General features: G+C 37.0%; 1 pseudogene across 1 annotated transcript in view; it reads right to left on the bottom strand.

The window, feature by feature from the left end:
* The window catches only part of LOC309497118 (NACHT, LRR and PYD domains-containing protein 3-like), a 125,776-nt pseudogene extending 109,380 nt beyond the window's left edge, over positions 1-16,396 (bottom strand). Inside the window, exon 1 of the transcript XR_014211789.1 lies at positions 16,281-16,396. The product of XR_014211789.1 is annotated as an NACHT, LRR and PYD domains-containing protein 3-like (transcript). The remainder of the gene's footprint in view (positions 1-16,280) is intronic.
* Between the last annotated feature and the right edge of the window lie 4,053 nt (positions 16,397-20,449).

Raw genomic sequence — 20,449 nt, 5'->3', positions numbered from 1 at the left:
AGTACAAAATTATTCTACATAATGGTAATTTTTAGTTATATTATAGTCTCTTTTATAGAAGGCACTGTTAAATAAATGGTTGTCTGTTTATAAAAGCAACCAAGAAAAAGGCTGAGAAAAAAGAAAAGAAAAGATCTTAGTAGCCTACACTGTAAAATAATTTTTGCTGCATTAAATTAAGGCTGTATAGTCATTTCAACTGTTAAATCTTGAGTAATGATGAATTGCTTTGACTTGTGAAAGTGAAAACTGATAAACTTATGTTAATGTAAAAATATTTTGCCATGAGTTATTGATCACATTTTTCCCCAGTGTAGTTCATTGTAATGACATTGTGTTTTCCTCTTTTGTGCACTTTTACACAATACACCAACACTTGTATCTGTTCCCAAGAAAGTGGAGCTGAAATATGTGCAGTAAGTGGACATTTTCTAACTTTCCAAAGGAAAGAAAGTATAAGACTTTGTAATGTCCATTTGTTTCCATTGCACTGGACAGTGAATAAACCCTCTCAGATAACTGTCATATGGAGGAACTAGCCTACCTGCAAGTGCATAAAGAACTTTACTTAATTTACACTTGTATGCTTTATGGCTGCAATATAAGTAGCAGGATTCCACATCTACAGAAAGGCCTACAGAAGAGTCTGCACAGACAGAGGAGACATAGGCCTACAGGTGGACAGTGTATAGCTAACTTTTCCTTTTTATTTGTTGCATGAGGCATGTGTCTAATATCACTTGACCACTGGCTTTTCTTTACAAAGAACAATTGGAATAAAACTCAAGGAACTAAGCATTTTTGTCTTTTATTAAACATTTAATGAAAATTGATATTTAATTGTGGAACTTTCCTTACCACTTTCAAATAATGTGCATATCACATTTGTGATATGGAAGATTTTAGTCAACTGCCTTTTTTTTATTTGATATAATATTACTAATCTTGAATATTAAGAATCACAATAGTAACTGGGCTGCACATTTACATTGTGAATCCCCTTTCTGTTCACATAATCCCCTTCATTGAGGCCTTGATGGCAGTCTATGGTACCAATCACGTTAGTGAAGCCTGAGTGACATATCTGTAATCAGCATGGTCATGATTGCATGATCTTCATAAAAAATTACGATAGCCTAATAAATAAAAATAAAAAAAACTGCAAAAAAAAAAACTGCTTTACAACATTGGGTCTTAAGTGGCTTGGAAATGCCACAAAAAAAACCTAAAACTGTTTTTTAAACCTAAAAGCGCCAGGTAAACTCTGAATGACACGACAGACAGCACTTTCCATCAAGTTCTCCGCATCTCCAATAGTGTAAAGGAAAGAGCCACTCGCAAATAATCTTAGGGCAATGCAAACAGTTTGTGCTGTAGTTAAAGCCAGACTCCGACAAGTCGAAAATAAATGTGCGTATCCAACAATTTAATAATGTAAACGACAATCTCACGAGTCACAAGAAAAATATATACATATCAGAAAGTGCACTATCGCGCTGCGCTGGACTTCCCGTGTCAGCTCCGCTTATGAAGCCGCAGTCTAATCCTGATAACATGAAATAAGCCTCTGCTCCCGAGCAGGTTTAAGATTGCGCACATGTTGCTATGACAGCAAGTCCAGGATGAAGAATACCTTCAGGAAGAAGAACCAAACAATCCAAGATCATGCCAAATCACCAACAATCAAATCCAGCTAACTGAGTTAGCGACGTATGAAGAACGGGCCCCTGATTGAAAAAATGTTAAAGATTTTAGTATTTAGAAAATAAGTAATTTAACTATACATTTGTACACTATTATTTCCTTTCTGGCTGTGTTTGTCTTTTGCTTGACTTTGGAACCTGAGAGCAGAAGGTGTTGTTACAGCAGAGAATTCTATTTCAGTAATGTCACATGGTACAAAACTATTTCTCAAAATACCTATCCACAAGTTTCCTACGTCCCATGAGGCATTGCATCAAAAGTGGGCGCGACTTCCGGTTCGAAGTAAACAAGCGGGAGTTGACACTAATTCATTCATTAGTTGACCGTCATTCAAGATTTAGCGATCCAAACTTAATGATGTGGAAACACAACCTCAACGAAATTAAAAGGTGTGATATAACAGTACCTTTACCATCCGCGGTAGATGGTTGGGAGGATGACGTGAAGAAGTGGCCTCGTATCACGTATGGTAACATTTTTAGCTATTTTGTAGATTCAGTAGCCTGTGATGGTAAGGCGATGAGCAATCTGAAAAGCTCAGAGGCATATCAATATCTACACAGTGATAAAGTCGGTCCAGTGTTGTTTAAGGATGTCGGAAACGACCTTGTGTATCTAAAAGCTGACATTGAGCCGAGCCAGAGCCTGCACGTAACACATCATAAGGCTTGGGTGCTAGCATCAGTGACAGGTGAAGTACAGACAGCGGGCTGTTCATGTATTGCAGGGCCAGGACGCTCTTGTAGTCATGCAGCAGCACTTTTGAGGAAGGTCAGTAAAGTTAGGACAATTAAGGGCACAAAATGTATTATTGTATTGTGTATTATTGTATATTTTTAACTAATTAATAAATGTACTAAACTGAAATGTTTAATGTGTGTCATTCATGTTCTGTATATGTTGCTTCACAGTAGCCTTGACTTAAAATATTTATTTTTATATTGTTGGATAAGAAAATTGAATTCAATTTAGGTTGAAAATGCAGTCAGGCAGGGAAAGATAGGGATGGCATGCACTGATGTGCAAAGGAAGTGGAATTCAGGTGCAAAGAAGAATGTAGGAATGAGGAAGGTGAAGAACATTCATTTTACCCACCACAGGCCATACCACATTTATCCAGGCACATCAACAATGCACGAATCAACAATGCCTCCCCAACTTTTTCAGAACCACAGAGAGTTCACAGCCCACAGTAATTCATCAGTGATGGCCCCACTGTTTCAGCTCCAGACAAATGGTCTTATTCAGTTAAGTTATAGAGCAGATGTAGACAGCAGCAAGGCAGGCCCCAGCAAACATGATACAACCCACAGTAATACACTCTGTCATACTGAACACAGCACAACACTAACATGTCCAAAATGCACACAGTTTTATGAGGCCTACATTAAAGTGTTCCCTACACAAGCAGCTACACTGATGGAAGAAACCAGGATGCAAAGTGCTTCACAGTTATGGCATGATGCTAGAAAGCTTCGTCTAACAGCCAGCACAGCAAAACGGGTCCCAAAACGAAACACCACAGATCCTCAGAAATGTCTAAATGAGCATCTGTACCCAACATTCACCGGCAATACAGCGACACTGCATGGCAAAGAAAATGAGATAAACGTCATCACACTCATGGAAAGCAGAGGGCATACTGTGGAGAAGAGAGGCCTGGTCGTGCACCCGGACCATCCTTGGTTGTGAGCCAGCCCAGATGGGATCCTTGACTCAGCACAACTCCTTGAGATCAAGCGCCCCTTCAAGAGCTCCATGTCACTGGCAGAATATCTGGGACGGTCAAATGGTGACATCAAAAGTTTAGGTGATCGACAGTACCTGATTTGTCCTAAAGGAAAGGATGGATTCTACCTCCAGGTGATTCTTTAATAATTATGACCGCCGCTAGCGTAGCTAGCGAAAGGGGTCATATAGGGATTGTCAAAGTTTTTTTTTTTTTTTTTTTTTTCAATCTACTGAATTTTCCGTCAACGATACCAGGGACAGCGAAACACCGGGGAACATGAAATTTGGTGGGCATGTAGCCCCACTAGACTTTTACGGAAAAATTTCGTTTGGTCCCCGGGGGCCACTCCCCCCCCCCGCGCTGGGCCCCCCCAAACCCAAAAAATGCATTTTTCCTAAATAACTACCTGAACCGTGGCACCGAGGATGAAGAAATTTTTATGGTATGTTGGTCTTAAGGGCCCACATCAACCTAGCCCATAATCACTCATTAGTGATTTGTGCCCCTCCCATAAAAAATGAAAATGCAATATTATTCTGCTCGCTCCTATCTTCAGTGGAGATGTTCAGAACTGCACCATATTTCATGTGTATGATTAACTTGACATCCTCTGGGGGTATGCTAAGTTTCGTAGAATTTCATCCATGGGGGGGTATAAAATAAATTCATTTATGTGCACATTTAGTGACTGTACACTCATCGGCCTGTAGATGGTGCTGTTGAGGGAAGGGTTGCTGGTTTAGGATGATACTGTCACACACACACATGCAGGAATACAAACAAACGCAAGCATGCACACACACTGACATCCACACGCACAGACACACACCCATACACACACATACAAATCCAAATCCACATGCACAGACACACACACAAACACACATGTGCGCACACACAAACACAAACACACACACATACACACACACACAGACAGACATGCACATACTACTACTTTTTTTAGGTACAGATGGTGGACAACCAGAATGAGACTTTTACCGCCGCCGTTCCCGCGGCGGCAAAATTGGGATGTGTATTTGCTGCCTTTTACCGCTGAGTGGCGCTGTAATCACAGACTTTGAAAAGTGTCAGTTTATTCTCTTTATGACGTAATCTGCCGCGGCAGTAATCTGAGCTGAGGTCACAGATAAATTCAAGATAAATATTGTGGTTAAACGAATCAAATTCATTAAATTTAAACAAAGTAGCACGTTAAAATTGTGTGCCCAGTTTTTCTATAATTTAGAAAGGCTATGTCAATAGGTTACTTGTCATTTACTTACATAAAATTAAAACATTTTCAGGACTTGCAGTTACTAACCGATGTTAATCGGTTTAAGCATTCTTTGTTATATTCAGGCTTACATGCTGTTATGATTATCAATTGAATTATTTAATAAATAATCAACCACAATGCCTATTACTGCCGCAGCAAAAATAAACCAGTCGAATTTCAAAAAATATAGGCCTATTATGCTACAACAGAATTGGTTAACATTAACGAAAGCAAAATATGTAAAAATACATTTAAAACAAAATAAAACAAAACAAATTCGTGGCCGAATTCAAATCGGTTCAAATACCGAACAAACAGTAGTAGATCTAGGCTATTCAGACGATAGCTCTGTGATCAGTGCATTAACAATAGCCTCTCGGAGCTTCAAACGATCTGAGATCGAATCTCAGTGTAGCTGACAGTGTTTATGTTTTTCCGTTCTTGATGCTTAAATATGCATCTGTTTATTAAAGTCAATCATCTTGTTGAATTATCAATTGTACATTACAACATAAATTTGCAACATTCCAGTTGTGCCGCTGCAAAGACGACACTGATGAATCTGATGAAGGAAGACTGTAAGCCGATTGCACCAGAAAATGAAGATGATGAAGCTCGTCTTTAATCTGCTAAATTATTTTTTTTGTGTGTGTGTGTGAATCATTCACGAGATTGAGATGACTGTCAGTGATACCCGGCCATAGCAACGGAAGACATTTTTCAAAACAGATCGAACAAATCAGAAAAATACTTTCAATACAGTATTACTTTCAATTAAAAAATAAACAATGAAAATGTAAAAGAAAAAGAAAATTAATTAAGTTTGAAAACCCATCGCACATTTCAAGGTATGAATAAAGTGTCGGGACAGTTTATTTATTTAAACAGGGTTGCATCGATAGAGTTTATTCCCTTTGTGATGCAAAATAAGAAACACAGAATCTTATTCTTGCAACATTTTAAATTTCTATTGTCAAAGAAATTGCAGCTAAATTAAAAAATTAAAACGGTACAAAACGAAAAAAATTCAAAGCAACATAAATTAAGAACAGGCGTTTTTCTTTGCCTCTCTCGCGCTGGATATTTTTTTACTAAGTTTGGTCTCCCTCACTGCGCGCGGCGGGTCTTTCTCGAAATTAAGCATTAGTAATACAGCTGATAATACTGTATATGTCACAGTCGCTGTGTGTCATCCACACAAATCACGAAAGAAAAAACTGTAACAAATAGCTTTTGTTCCTTCAAAGATACAACATGCCTTGCTGAATTCACCTTACAATAAAACGAGGTGGGTCGCGAATTAAAGAGCTCTGTATCTGCTAAATTGAAATTGTGTGTGGAAAACCTTTAAATACAATCAATAAAACTACAATATATAATTTAATAAGATATAGGGCCTACTGTACATAGGCTATGGACTTTTGGAGATTTTGAGATTAATCCTTAAAAGAATGTTGCCTTTGCCTGCTCATCAGGGGTGCATTTCCCGAAAGCATCGTTGGCCAACTATGGTCGCAAGTTCATCGCAATGTCCATTGAACTCTATTGGTAACGACGGAACTTGCGACCATAGTTGGCCAACGATGCTTTCGGGAAACGCACCCCAGGCTGGCTCCGACACTCTCCATATGAAAGACGGAACATTAACACCTCTGTCCTGCACCCCCACGATAAAGCAACTATTGCCTTCTCCAAACCCCCCATAGGCTAGCTGAGTTTGCAAAACAAAACAAAGAGTTTGCCACTAGTCGTGGTGTGCCAAAACACTTAATTATAAACTTCAATATTTCATTCAAAACAATCTCAAAACGCTTTGTGACATTTTGAAAAGCCGTGGATGCATTACTGCCACTGGAACCATGAACGCAACAGAATACTGGTTCTGATTTTATTGTTTGTCGTTTAAACGTCATAGGCTATATATATATATATATATATATATATATATATATATATATTAACAGAACTGCTTTTGAAATTACGATTGGAATTATTATAGGCTACATAAAGTCATTGTATAATATTTGTTCCTTAGTGTAAAATGGAAATGCATGGTGATTTTATTTTGTAAATAGGCTATAAGCAAAAAACTATGTTTTAGAACTATAGACAAATCTCTCTGCATCAACAATAGACTATACAATGCATTAATAGGCTAATTTAAAAATATCAGTAGTCCAAGTTAGCTCGGGATTCGAACCCGTGTCATCTAAATGATCGTGACGTAAGTTCAACCACTCGGCCACGATTCACTCGTTGAGACATGGCCTAACGTTCTAGTGTGTGTTCGCTCAAACACTCTTCATTCAAATGAACACTAATTCAACATGCCAGAATAAAACCTGGCTTTAGAACAATGCATAGCGCCACTCGTCGTGGTGTGCCAAAAAATTTACAATAATTTAGTTTCATTTATTTCAGTGTTAATGTTTGAGTTAAAAAAATCCCCTACAAATTAAATTAACACAAAGTCGGCTATAAGAGTCCTTTATAGGCTACGTAAAAAAGCAAAGGGCTTACAGTCTTAACATTTAAACACTTTGCTTAAATTCGATACATTTATTTTCAGTAGGGCCTAATAAATTTGTAGGGATGTAATTTCAGTATGCTTTACCAACGCTATGTATTCAATTAAAGTTCCAAGAGGTCTGGTCTCTATATTTCCTTCCCAGCTGACACTAATATGCAAGTGCACAGCAAAATTCTATTCAAAAAAAAAAAAAGTCTATAGGCCTACTATACTGTTGTAGCCATTAAATAATCTCATTTAGTATCATATTTGTTAAAATATTATAATGTTATTTTTTTCCATCTATGTTGAATATGAAAAGTGAACAGCACGAGTAAGATAGGATGCATTATATCGAGAAATGGATATGGAGTGGGTCAGACATGATTTTGACCACTTCATTAAGTTTTGGTTAGTAGAAAACCTTTCTTTTAAGTGAATTTCGTTTTCTATAAATTGTATCTTAATTTTAATCAATTTTTCATCAACCAATTGCCTGGATTTAAATAAGTAAGAGAAGCAAATATAACAGACACTAATCATGGAGGCGCCCGCGCGGTCACTTGCATTGCACGTCAGCTGGAGCGCATCTCATCCTCCTAACTTAACGAAACTCAGCGTATGCCTCACACAGACATGATAAATACATCAAATACACAAAGCTTGAAATGTCTTCAAACGAAATAATTCAAAACGAAAAGAAAAAGGCTACAAATATGGCGATCGTCAACTTCATCTTTGCAGTCGACACTGTCAGAAAACACTAGTTTATTGATAAAAATCAATGCACGCATCACCGGATTTACAAATACACATCTTGCTTGTTGCACGCACACATGTCGACAAAACGAAATAACATTATTATTAATAATACATCTTTTAGAATATTTGATTAAATGCTGATTGTTGCGCTTGTTCAATTTAATAAAATTAAAACTTTAATTGTGATAATTAAAATAATTGAAAATTAAATATTTAGTGGCCAAGTTTTGCTAATTTATTATATAGGCTATTATATGCCTATTGCCTATATTAAGTATAGGTCATATTAAGACAAGGCATATATTAGTTATTTTAGCTGTTATGAGAAAAAAAATCTAACGAAATCTAAAATCGAAATCTAATAAAAAAAATAAAAATAAAAATCTAACGCCAATTCAACATGCCAGAATAAAACCTGATTTTTGAACAATGCGTAACGCCACTCGGCCTGGTGTGCCAAAACACTACATTTTAAACTTCAATGTTTAATTCAAAACGCGTTGTGACATTTTTTTAAAGCAGTAGCCTAGCCTATATAGATTAAGGGCATTGAAACCAGGATCTTAACTAAAACGCGTTCCGAGTAATCTCTCAAAAATTATGCCACACTACTCCATGTATTTTTTTTTTTTAAGGACTGCTTTTGAAAGCACTATAAATTACTATGCAATTGTATCGCTCACGAGAGCTCTTCATTTATCTAATTCCTCAATAGAATAGTAAAAATATTCCGCGTCATTGCTCCTAATATCGCCTCTATTTTTAACTTTTGATTCTATTTTTTCAGTTCTAAAATTTATTCTATCTTTGGTTCTATTCTGTTGTAGCCTAATAGGCCTATTTATATATATTATAAAAATATGCCTATTAGGCTTAGGGTTTTTTATTTAACCCACTTACATTTTAAAATGCGGCAATTGCTGCTGTTTTGCACAATGTCCCTTTGCGCCACCTGGCGGTCATTTCGGGAACGACTTTGAAATGCGGCTGGTTTATTTCCACCATCTGTATATACATAAACACGCAATACAGCCAAATTGCTCCACGTCATTTATTTTTGTGGAAAGCCAGTGCAGGCCTGAGCGGCGGTCATATTTTGTACCGCCATGCGGTACATCTAGTTTAATAATAAAGATTATTGTTTTTAAATAAAATGTATTTTCTATATTTAGAAATATACTTTTTAATATGAAAGTAGCTCTATTATTAGGTGCTTCTCAATAAGAATGTCGTGGAAAAGTTAATTTATTTCAGGAATTCAACTTAAAATGTGAAACTAATATATTATATAGACTCATTACATGCAAAGTGAGATATTTCAAGCCTTTATTTGTTATAATTTTGATGATTATGGCTTACAGCTTATGAAACCCCCAAATTCAAATAAGTGAACTTTTCCACGACATTCTAATGTATGCACCTGTATGCAATAATTAAACAGATTATTTTTTACAAACATGTACTCTTAATCGTTCTTTCAGACACAACTTTGCAGCCTACAAAGCTGCAAGCTAGTCATCTGGACACCAAGTGAGGACATCGAATTGGAGATTCCATTTGATAAGCACTACACAGATGCACAAGTGCAACATCTGCAGAACTTCTTCTTTGTACACATGCTACCTAGATTGGCTGATGATTTTGCTGACAAGAAAATACATCTCAGTCCAACATACCTGCAGATGTTTAATGTGTAGTTGGGGGAATGTTTACACTGTTCTCAATATTATAATACTATTATTAATCATCAATACTTATAAAGGCATGGTTACAGTTGTGTGAGGAAACAAACCACAATTAAAATAAAAAATACACACTGAATAAAAACATATTACACACTTAGTCATTGGCTTTTGAGTTTATTAATAAGAATAAATTAATGTGTCATTTGCACATTTGGTTGACAGTGGTATTCAGAACATTTCATTAAATAAAAATAGCAATACTATACTGTGAAAGTACACACACTTCTCTCTTTTGCAGAATATTACGAGATTGAAAAATATTAAGAATTTAAACAAATTTACACAGCAAAAAGAAAATAGCTGTCTATGAAACAACAACTAAAAGAAAAGGTGTTGGTATATCAGTGCAAGTAAAAGTTGTGTATTGGTTTATACAGTTGATAAAGTTATAGAGAGAATTGAACATTTAAAGGGGTCATGAACTGGATTGTTTTATTATTTTATAATGTTGCCTGGGGTGCCCTTATAATGTTAGTATGATTTTTACATCAAAAATTGTCATAATTTATAAATAAAAGCCATTTTTCCAAGCCTGATTTCTGCCTCAGATTTGAACGCTCCGTTTTAAGGGGCGTGTCTGCTGTGAGACTGCAGTGCAAACGCCCACTGCTGTGATTGGCTGACATGCTTGCATATGAAATAGCTAGTATTACATGAACTCTCTCGAAAACTGTTACTACGTTTTTACTATTACAGCTATCGAGATTAACAAATCGTGAAAAGTATTGTTTAAAGCATTATATTTAAATCTATTACATCGCATGAAAGGTTGCAGCATGATGAGCACTGACTGAGCAGATGACAGTCTGTTGATCGCGTGAATAAAGATCTTATCATTGCAATGCAATTTTTGCACTCTCACAAATGCTTACACCAAATCACAATGCAAACACGATGTGAATACACAGTAAGAGCTTCGTTGTGTAGTGTAACAGTGTCATTATTTCATCACGAGTTTGGTAAGTGTCCAGATAAGCTCTCGCGGCTCGCGCTGTGCTGTTTGATTGACAGCTTGGGCGATTGGAAAGGGATCGTTCTTTGATCGCTTTCTGTATATAATTTAATAACAGTTTAAAAAAGATTATTTTCATAATACTACGAGAAATTATGTGAAGTTGATCGTTTAGTCACTGATGCATAAACAGTATTGAACGATTTTAAGAGAAAGATATCTGAACTTGAATAATTACACATCAGAAATCACTGATCGCAGATCAGGCATTAGAATACACATGGTTACTTACATGTTGCTGGCAGATCCGTGTCGGGAAATTGTGATTGACTGATTTAATAAAGTTTAACCATGCTGGAATCCGAAGGAAGCTTATGCAGACTGTCTTCTTCCACAAACAGGCGCTGCACAATATTTAGTAAACAGCATGTTTATTGCTTGGAAGTAGCTCGATCCGGTTTAGCAATCATCATGTCGTCCTATGTCATTTAGCATGTTTGGGCGAATCGGTGGGCGGGGCTAAACAGGCCGTGTTGAAGTAGGCGTTGATCTTCTTTTGTGGAGGCGGGGTTTTATCCTCTTTGACGTCATAGTTCCCCACTTTGAAAATCGAGTCGTTTGCTGAGCCTGATGTCTATAAAAGCTTTTATTGGACTAACAAGGTAGTTTTCAGTTCTGAAACTTACAGGATATTATTATAGTATGATGATCTCTTATATGTCAAAAGCTCAAGGAAAATTTGATTTCTCAGTTCATCACCCCTTTAAGCTCAAGCTGATTGTGTAAGATATGGTGTCTACGTTCTAGAAATAAGCTCTCCTCGCAGATTTACGAGTGCTGCACAGATTCTTAGTATTCCGTCGATTTTAGGGACAAAATGAATAGGCACAGTTTGAGAGAGAATCTTGTACACCTTAAGACGTCTGATTGCTCGCTCAATGTGTATGCGGACATTAGCAATGCGTCTTGTGCGAGTGATCTGCTCATTTGTCAGCTGGCATTTCTAGCGCATAAAAGCTGGCATGATCAAACGAACATTCCGTTCCTCTAGCAGATCTCTGATGGTGAAGCCACGGTCCCCCATCACCTCACCTCCAGCACGCAAATGGTCGAGAAACCCAGAGTTCTGTGTGATCCCATACACAAAAGAATTATATTTGAAATATATTTTCTGGATATGTTTTGGAATATATGCAAATATTTGAAATTGGCCCAATAAATATATTTCATACTTATATTTCATATATTTTTGTTATATTTCAGAATATATTTCAATGTATTTGGAATATATGCCACATATATTTTTGACACTTTTGGGGACCCGTACAGAAAAAAATACATTGAAATATATTCTGAAATATAACAAAAATATATGAAATATAAGTATGAAATATATTTATTGGGCCAATTTCAAATATGTGCATATATTCCAAAACATATCCAGAAAATATATTTCTTTTTTGTATGGGATGAATCTATCGCTACATTTGCCACCGTAAGCCTCTGAAATGTACATAACCATACCAGATGGAGCAATTGCTTAGATACTTGACAGTATTGTTTGCATAGTAGTGACTATAAGATTCAGTTCTTGAGTCCAGATTTTTAGCCTTCTGCAAGACACTTTCTGTGCAGTCAATGACACAAGTTGTGTTGGGGAAATTGTCCTTAAAAATTTGTGGCAAAGTGGCTTTTATTGTTTCGCGCGGCAGCCATGGAATGAGATCCTGGGTGTGCTCAGCAATCACATCTACCCAGAATGTCAGTGTTTTACTGACCTGACCAGGTGACATTTTGAAGCGTCTAGCTAAATCGGCAATAACAAAGTTCTGTCTAAGCTTCATTAATGTCAAGAGAATTTGGTCCTCTGCTGAAAATGCTGACGATGTGGGGGCAAAACGTTGCAAGCAAGACACAAGGGTTTTGAATTCGAGAAGTGGAATCCCTGTGTAAAGCAGACAGTCAGTATCGTCTTTCAAAACAACATCTGCAACAGGCAGTGTCCTCTCAGTGGATGGGGCAGTTGTCATACCACATGTGATGGTAGGTGCTTTGGAGTAGGTGTGGTCCTCCATTGTTGGGTCTGACCACTGTGTCTGGGCATCATGGTCTGTAAGGTTGGATCTGGCTCCCCAGAAACCTGCATCACATCAGGCTCATCTGCAGGGAATAGATTAAGTACATACAGTGGCGGTCTTATATTTAGCTGGTTAGTCCTTCAATGACGATTTGTTTAGTGGCAGAAAAAAAACAATTAGGGGGCATTAGAGTCTTGAAAAACATCTAGACTGCGTTTAATATCATCAATATAGATATTCTGTAACATTAAATGTTAACTAATAGAGGAAATTAAATTAGCATCTGTCACTGTGTACCATTGTGCCCTCCAAGCTCGTCACAATAAAAGTTTATGCGAGGTAAAAACATCAGGCTACCTGTCTACCATCATGGCACAGTTTTTCATATATTAATAATAAGTAATTCAAGAAAAACAAAGGACAAGCTAGTTGACATTACATTAATGTTAAGTTACCTGTTGTTGTTGTGACATGTCGAATCCTAGGTCTGCGTCTCTTCTCTGGTTGCTTCTTGTAACCCAGAAAGAGCGTTGGGTAAGGGTTATCCAGTGTTGGCTTCTTGTCCACAAAGTGATACGAGCACACAAACAGGTGTTTTGGGGGTGTTTTTAAGTTTAAGTTCTTCCTCCATATTCTATTTGATTCGTCGTCTTTTGGGAGTTGATGGAAACTGTATAATTGTTCACAGGAACACTCAGATTTAGTTTTAGGCTTATGTTCAAAACACTCACGTTTAAGCCACTGAATTAGTTTAGTGCGGTTATATGTACAACCACGAACAGCACATGTTGTCCCTGAGCTCCGTAACGGCATCTCTCATTAATGTTTGCGACTTTAAATAGTAGAAAAATGTACTCGAAAAATACCTAACCTCTTCGCTATGTAACACAAAATACCGCTGATTTACTACTTCCGCCACCTAACCGGAAGTTTCACCCACGTTCTATTTTACAGTAGCGCCCCCCGGAAACAGGTGGATAGAATGTATTACCATCTTTGGGACAAGGATGTAGTATACACTCACCTAAAGGATTATCAGGAACACCTGTTCAATTTCTCATTAATGCAATTATCTAATCAACCAATCACATGGCAGTTGCTTCAATGCATTTAGGGGTGTGGTCCTGGTCAAGACAATCTCCTGAACTCCAAACTGAATGTCAGAATGGGAAAGAAAGGTGATTTAAGCAATTTTGAGCGTGGCATGGTTGTTGGTGCCAGACGGGCCGGTCTGAGTATTTCACAATCTGCTCAGTTACTGGGATTTTCACGCACAACCATTTCTAGGGTTTACAAAGAATGGTGTGAAAAGGGAAAAACATCCAGTATGCGGCAGTCCTGTGGGCGAAAATGCCTTGTTGATGCTAGAGGTCAGAGGAGAATGGGCCGACTGATTCAAGCTGATAGAAGAGCAACTTTGACTGAAATAACCACTCGTTACAACCGAGGTATGCAGCAAAGCATTTGTGAAGCCACAACACGCACAACCTTGAGGCGGATGGGCTACAACAGCAGAAGACCCCACCGGGTACCACTCATCTCCACTACAAATAGGAAAAAGAGGCTACAATTTGCACGAGCTCACCAAAATTGGACAGTTGAAGACTGGAAAAATGTTGCCTGGTCTGATGAGTCTCGATTTCTGTTGTTAGAAGAGTTTTGTCACATCTGGAAAATTCACACATCTGGCTTAGGCTTGCTCACTACATTCTTCCCTTCAAGGCACCAGGAATAATTCACTTATTCCCTCCAGATTTCACATTAAGACAAACTGATATCTATAATCAGGACTGTTGTATGCAGTCAAATGCCATGAACTATAATGTTAATGAGAATAATTTCAGTAGTTACATACACTGCTCGTGAACAGCAGTTTGTTGTGCCAGGAATAATCAGCCACATTATAGACATATCTGTAAGCATTTGATTTTGTCAATGGTTCAAAATTGAGCATTTAGCACAAGATTCACCCTGTAATTTCCAAAAGTCATTGTGAAAATCTATTTCTTTACCACCTCAAATTCTCTGTTTTTAATTTTTCCCTTTTACACTTTTGCCATTTGTTGTCTCAACATTAAGGCAGTCTATGCTCTAGTAATGTTACTCTAAACGAGTTATCTGACAGGTTTATCATTTTGATACTAGAATTAGTTGATTTATTCGATGATGCATCATACTACGGTAGTTAAGCAGTGAGTAATGTTGTTGTACAGGAAACATAGTTTAGATTGTTGAATAGCAGGGCTGTCCATCACCAAATTACACAAACATCTCATTAAAATGTCTACAAAACTATAAAACTGATCCGAGATCAGGTAAAAACCATAAACACTCGTTGTTCACTGAGATCGTCCCCCAACAGCGAAACTTTGAAATTTAGAAACATTTGGAAACAGTTGTGACGTAACAAAGCCTTTTTTTACCAAATTAACGTGACGAAAGCAGCCATCACTAGTGAAGACAAACATTTGATTGAACAAGATCCAAACTGGAGTATAAACTCAGTATCTCGGTGCTCTCTGATGCGGGATAGTTTAACTTGCAAAAATCATGTAAGGCCAAGGCATAAATAAAATAAAAGCCTTTTTTTCATGGCTATAACATTTTTATAAGCATTCATATATCCGCACAGCAAGTGTGTGTGAGGATCACATGCCAAGGACAAGGAGAGGAGTGAGAGGAGTTAGTTTTAACCACAGAGGAATGTGAATGCAATCTAGCATAGTTTCCACTGACACATATGTTGACTGAAGTATTCTCTTTAAGGAATGAGGATTGTGTAGCATGAGATATACATTCAATTTTAAACATGAACACGTTTCTCTACCTTGTAAAGATAACGTAAGTTCCTTTGGTCGGCATATAAATGCCCAACCTTTGTGTATTGACGAATGAAGACTATCTCTCCAGTAAATTGTTTTTCTCTGCTATGTCTTGACATATAATAATAAATAAGAGATCTCATGGCATCTCATGGTGTTTGCTTCTATGATTCGGGGAGAAAAGCTTAATTTCAAGTCTAGACTAGTGCCAGTGCTGCCAACTACAGGAACAAAAAGTTAAAGGAATAGTTCACTTTAAAATGAAAATTCTGTCATCTTAAACTCACCTGTATGAGTGAAATATAAATATAAATATTCAAACCTGTATGACTTTCTTTCTTCTGCTGAACACAAAGGAAGATATTTAGAAGAATGTCAGTAACCAGACAGTTTTTGGGTCCCATTGACTTCCATAGTATATTAGACATTCTTCTAAATATCTTCCTTTCTGTTCAGCAGAAGAAAGAAAGTCATACAGGTTTGAAACAACAAGAGGGTGACTATATGATGATGGAATTTTCATTTAAAAGTGAACTACTCCTTTAACTCAAAAGTTGGCAGCCCGGCTAGTGCTGAGCAATAAAAAAAACTGTATGAACAATGTGTCAATGCTGTTTATTAAGTCTAGATCAATGTGAACAGATACATGACACTTTTAAATCTATATCTATTAGTGTTTTATAAATTAGTATTTACTTACCATGAATAATGACGATGTGGTGTTGCTTGTTCCTCCACTGAACTTGAACTGTCTTGAGCAGAAGTTACTTTGAAACTCCTTTAACCGTGCATTTTCATAAAGGACTGTGGAGTTGTTTTCTCTGAACTTAAACCTGTTAAACCAGAACTTTATCAGTAAACTAACAGAACCAGTTTTTCAAAAGGAGTTGTGACTTTTTTCTTTAAATGACGTGACTTGTGACTTGTGGAATTGCCTTCTAGCTTTTCCTGTTGTTCTTGTTTTTTTGTTTTTTTACGAGTTCAGACAAATACTTCATGTTTAATCCGTGTTTCAGACAGCTCCGTACGTTAACAATGGAGCGGTTCATAGAGTTTTATTTTGAACTTGGACTTAAAGGTCCACTATGTAAATATTTTTGACCACAAGAGGGCGCAGTTTCCAACAATAACAAAGGCGAAGCTTGATGACGCTATGAAGGAGGTGACGATGGGAGATGTATCTAAATGGAATCAATGAATCATGATCACGGATGAGGTAATTTATTCGTTTTTGTATTACCTGTATGTCTGATCGTATTATTTTATGTCATCATAATTAATGAACTGCAAGGAACGTGAAATGTTATGCTATATTATTACAGGCATGTGGTGTAATTCATATCTATTAAAAGTACACACTTAAATGTTTATAAAGGTATATGGCTCATAAATGTGTGACAAGTATTCACTGAGTTTTGTTTCAGTTTATAGACGTGCTCAAGAAAAAAAAGTTCACCGTGACGGAGAGGCAGAACGCACACCCTGTTTATTTTCATTATTTTACAAAAGCACAATGTTTTGATTTGATTGTAAGTGGACACATACAAAAGTAGAAATATCACAGATTCTTTTTTTTATATTTCTTTTTTTCTGCATGACCATAAATGACAGAGTAATTTAAGTTTATAGTGCTACAATGTGGAGAAAATCCAGCAAAACGCGCCCGCGCGTTTGCCGACTTCAGAGGGTTAAAATCATTTTACTGTAACTATTATGTTACTGGTACAATAAAAAATAATTGATTTGCTTACCAGTCTATCAATACACTCGCGAGAGCAGAGTCTCTGTCAAGTCCAAGACTGTCGCGCAGCTCTCTCCATCTCGAAACGCCTGGCCGATATTTATCCGGGTTTTATTCCTCCGTTTGTCACACAGTCTGCGTGTATCCGAATATGGACACTTTCGTTTTGTTGGCACTTCAATACTCGCCAAAGAGTAATCGTGATCCATAACAGCTATAACCATACAGTATGGATAACGTTATAACCACCACTTCCGCATTTGACCATGTGATATTCCGGTGTGGTGGAATATCACATGGTCCACACCGGAAAAAAAGGATAGAGCGGACATTGCGTCACTAAGAGGCGACATTTATTTTCCGGGACGGCCAGTTATTTAAAATCGGAATTTCTCTGAAATAAAAAATCTTTGGAGACTTTTGAGATATTGTAAGTACACAACTGGAGGAAATATATCACACTGTGCAAGTTATTTTCGGAAATTTTATTACAAAATTGTTACATATTGGAGCTTTAAAGAAATACGGACAGTGCTTAGTTCTAGGTGTTCAGTAAAGTTATTCACAGATCCGAACTTCCCAGATCAATAAATCATGAGCTAAACGTTGTTAAAACTCAAATGACACCTATTTCCAATCCGTAGATGACGAGCTACAACCTAATGTTCCTCAGAACGAGCCTTATAATATAAATCTATAAAATATGAGACCGTCTGCAAAGTGCAAAATCCAAAAAAGCGTTAGTACAAATATTAGTAATTAACTTCAATGTTACACACTGTAGTGTCACCAAATTCAGTTTACACATCAATGGTCTCCTACTGGCCATACTACAACACTTAGCTTAAAAAAACTTGTGCAGTAGAGAAGAGGCACAGGTAAACAAAGCTTACACTCTTTCACTGTAATGTAATATGAAGAATATATATTATATTAATGTAATAAAATATATATATATACCTGAATATGTGTGTATATATATATATACTGTATATATTATATATATACATATTGATAAACCAAATGTATTTCATTGTTTATAGAGCCACTATAATTTATCCACTATACCCAAGCTCTTATCCACATTTTTTTGTTATTTTGTTGTTATTATTAATCTGACCTCCAGACATGTAAGTGACACACAGATGTGAGCATGTTGGTGGGGCCGCATGTAAAACTGCTCATCCAGGTTTTGAACCTGTCGTCCTAAACCCAGTTGTCTTGAAAGCTGTTATGGCACATATCTCCAGCTCTTGGGTGACATGGAAGACACAGTCCTCAACAGGACAGTAACAATCTTACCTGGTGTTGTCCGGTGGAGCTGTTACCCGCATCAGAGAGAAGTTCACAGACAATACTGGAGCCTATTCAGGTTTTCAACCCCCTCCTCTTGACTAAAATAAAGAAGAACTTAACCATGTAATTTATTTATTTATTTTAAATCACAACTGATCACGGATGTAGTCAGTAAACTGATGTCCCTTTTACAGGGCTCTCAAGTCTCACACATTCACCGCGATACACACACATTTCCACCAGTTCACACCTTGTGTTTCTCACGTTGAGAAGTAAGGGATAACTTGTCCCGCTATATAAAATTAATGGATGAGGCGCAGGCATACGGAGGGAAGTTCTCTGCCGAGTTCATCAATGTCTAATGTGTAACCCTTTGTGTAATGTGATTTAACTGTGATCAAAGATAGTGAGAGATGATGTTGGGGAATATTGCCAAATTCATGCTCAATTATTATTGATGCTGTCAAAAACTTTTTTTGCAACCAGAAGCTTTAGCTTAGCTTTGGCTGCCTGAAACTAAGGAAAGGTCTAGAGATGTATTTCATTATTTCAAATTCTACTGTATTAATGCTCTTTCCAGCTATGTTAAGACTACATCTCTGAAAGCAGAGCGCTCTGTCTATCATTTCAGTAATGTTTTACACTGGCAATGCATACATTAATCATTGCATTTGTCGGTTTCAAAGATGTCAGGGAAAAAGCAAGAGAGTATTATTTCATTCGAGAGAGAGAGTTTGACGTTCATGCTCAGGGCCAGTTCTGCAGTCCTACCATATTTGTACAGTGTGTACATTGAGCACGGCTGTTCAGTTCAGCTCATTTGGGCCTAAATTTAAATAAACACTGTATTTTTGAAATATATAAAACAAATATATTTATGAAATATATTTTTTGGATGAATTTGTCTGCCTTTTATCAGATTTAGCAACTGTTATAATCTCTATTTGTGCTGGTCAGTTATGGACAATAGGTAAAATTAAACTGCTTTTGAGAGAATTGTGAGGGGCCGATCGAGTGGCTCCTCCACTGACAGATGTAATCTCACTACAAACCTTTGATAAAACTTGAGTCCTGCTTTTATTTCTGACATACTCAAAGTACGTACTACTTCATGAGGAACAATGGTTTTGCAATGGTGGGTTTGTAAACAGTCTCAGGCTGGTGTAGATAGACTGTTGGAACACTAGAGACAATAATCTGATGTTGTGAAATGAAAACACAAACGGTCTTCCAGAGTGTTACGAACCCTTTGGTTAAAAGTGGCTACGTAAGGGTTTCACAACATAAAGAAGGACACGTGAAACACGAGTGCGCTGCGTTGACGTTTATTACTCACAAACATGAAGGAACTCACGAAACACGTATCACAAATAAAGAAACATAATGAACTTCAAAATTATATGAAGGTAACAAATATTAATAAGACAAAAAAACAAAGTAATTTAACTGAATAAAAAGAAAAGCTTGTTTGCTGGTTCTCCTCTCTCCTGCCATGCTCCGCTTCAGCGTCCTTATTATAGTGAATCAGAAACGACTCCAACGAGACGCAGGTGTATAATGATACACAGGTGCGGACCTAACAAACTCAGACACAGAAAAAACACACAGAGTCATGACGTCATCACAAGGAGAGGAAAACACGCGACACAAACCGTAACACTACCCCACTTAAAGAAAGAACCAGTCTTCTTTTTTAGACAGGTTCTGGATGAAGCGAACAGTAAAAGCAACCAAGAACATAGTTACAATAATACAACTTACACACCTACATATAAAATTAAATTATACATTTACCTAGCCCCGAGAAAGGGCATCTACCACGATGTTGTCAG

Source organism: Leuciscus leuciscus (genome assembly GCF_965113295.1).
Source record: "Leuciscus leuciscus genome assembly, chromosome: 4".
Lineage (NCBI taxonomy): Eukaryota > Metazoa > Chordata > Actinopteri > Cypriniformes > Leuciscidae > Leuciscus > Leuciscus leuciscus.
The sequence above is the reverse complement of the archived record's forward strand: the minus strand, read 5'-3'. Positions and strand labels throughout refer to the sequence as shown.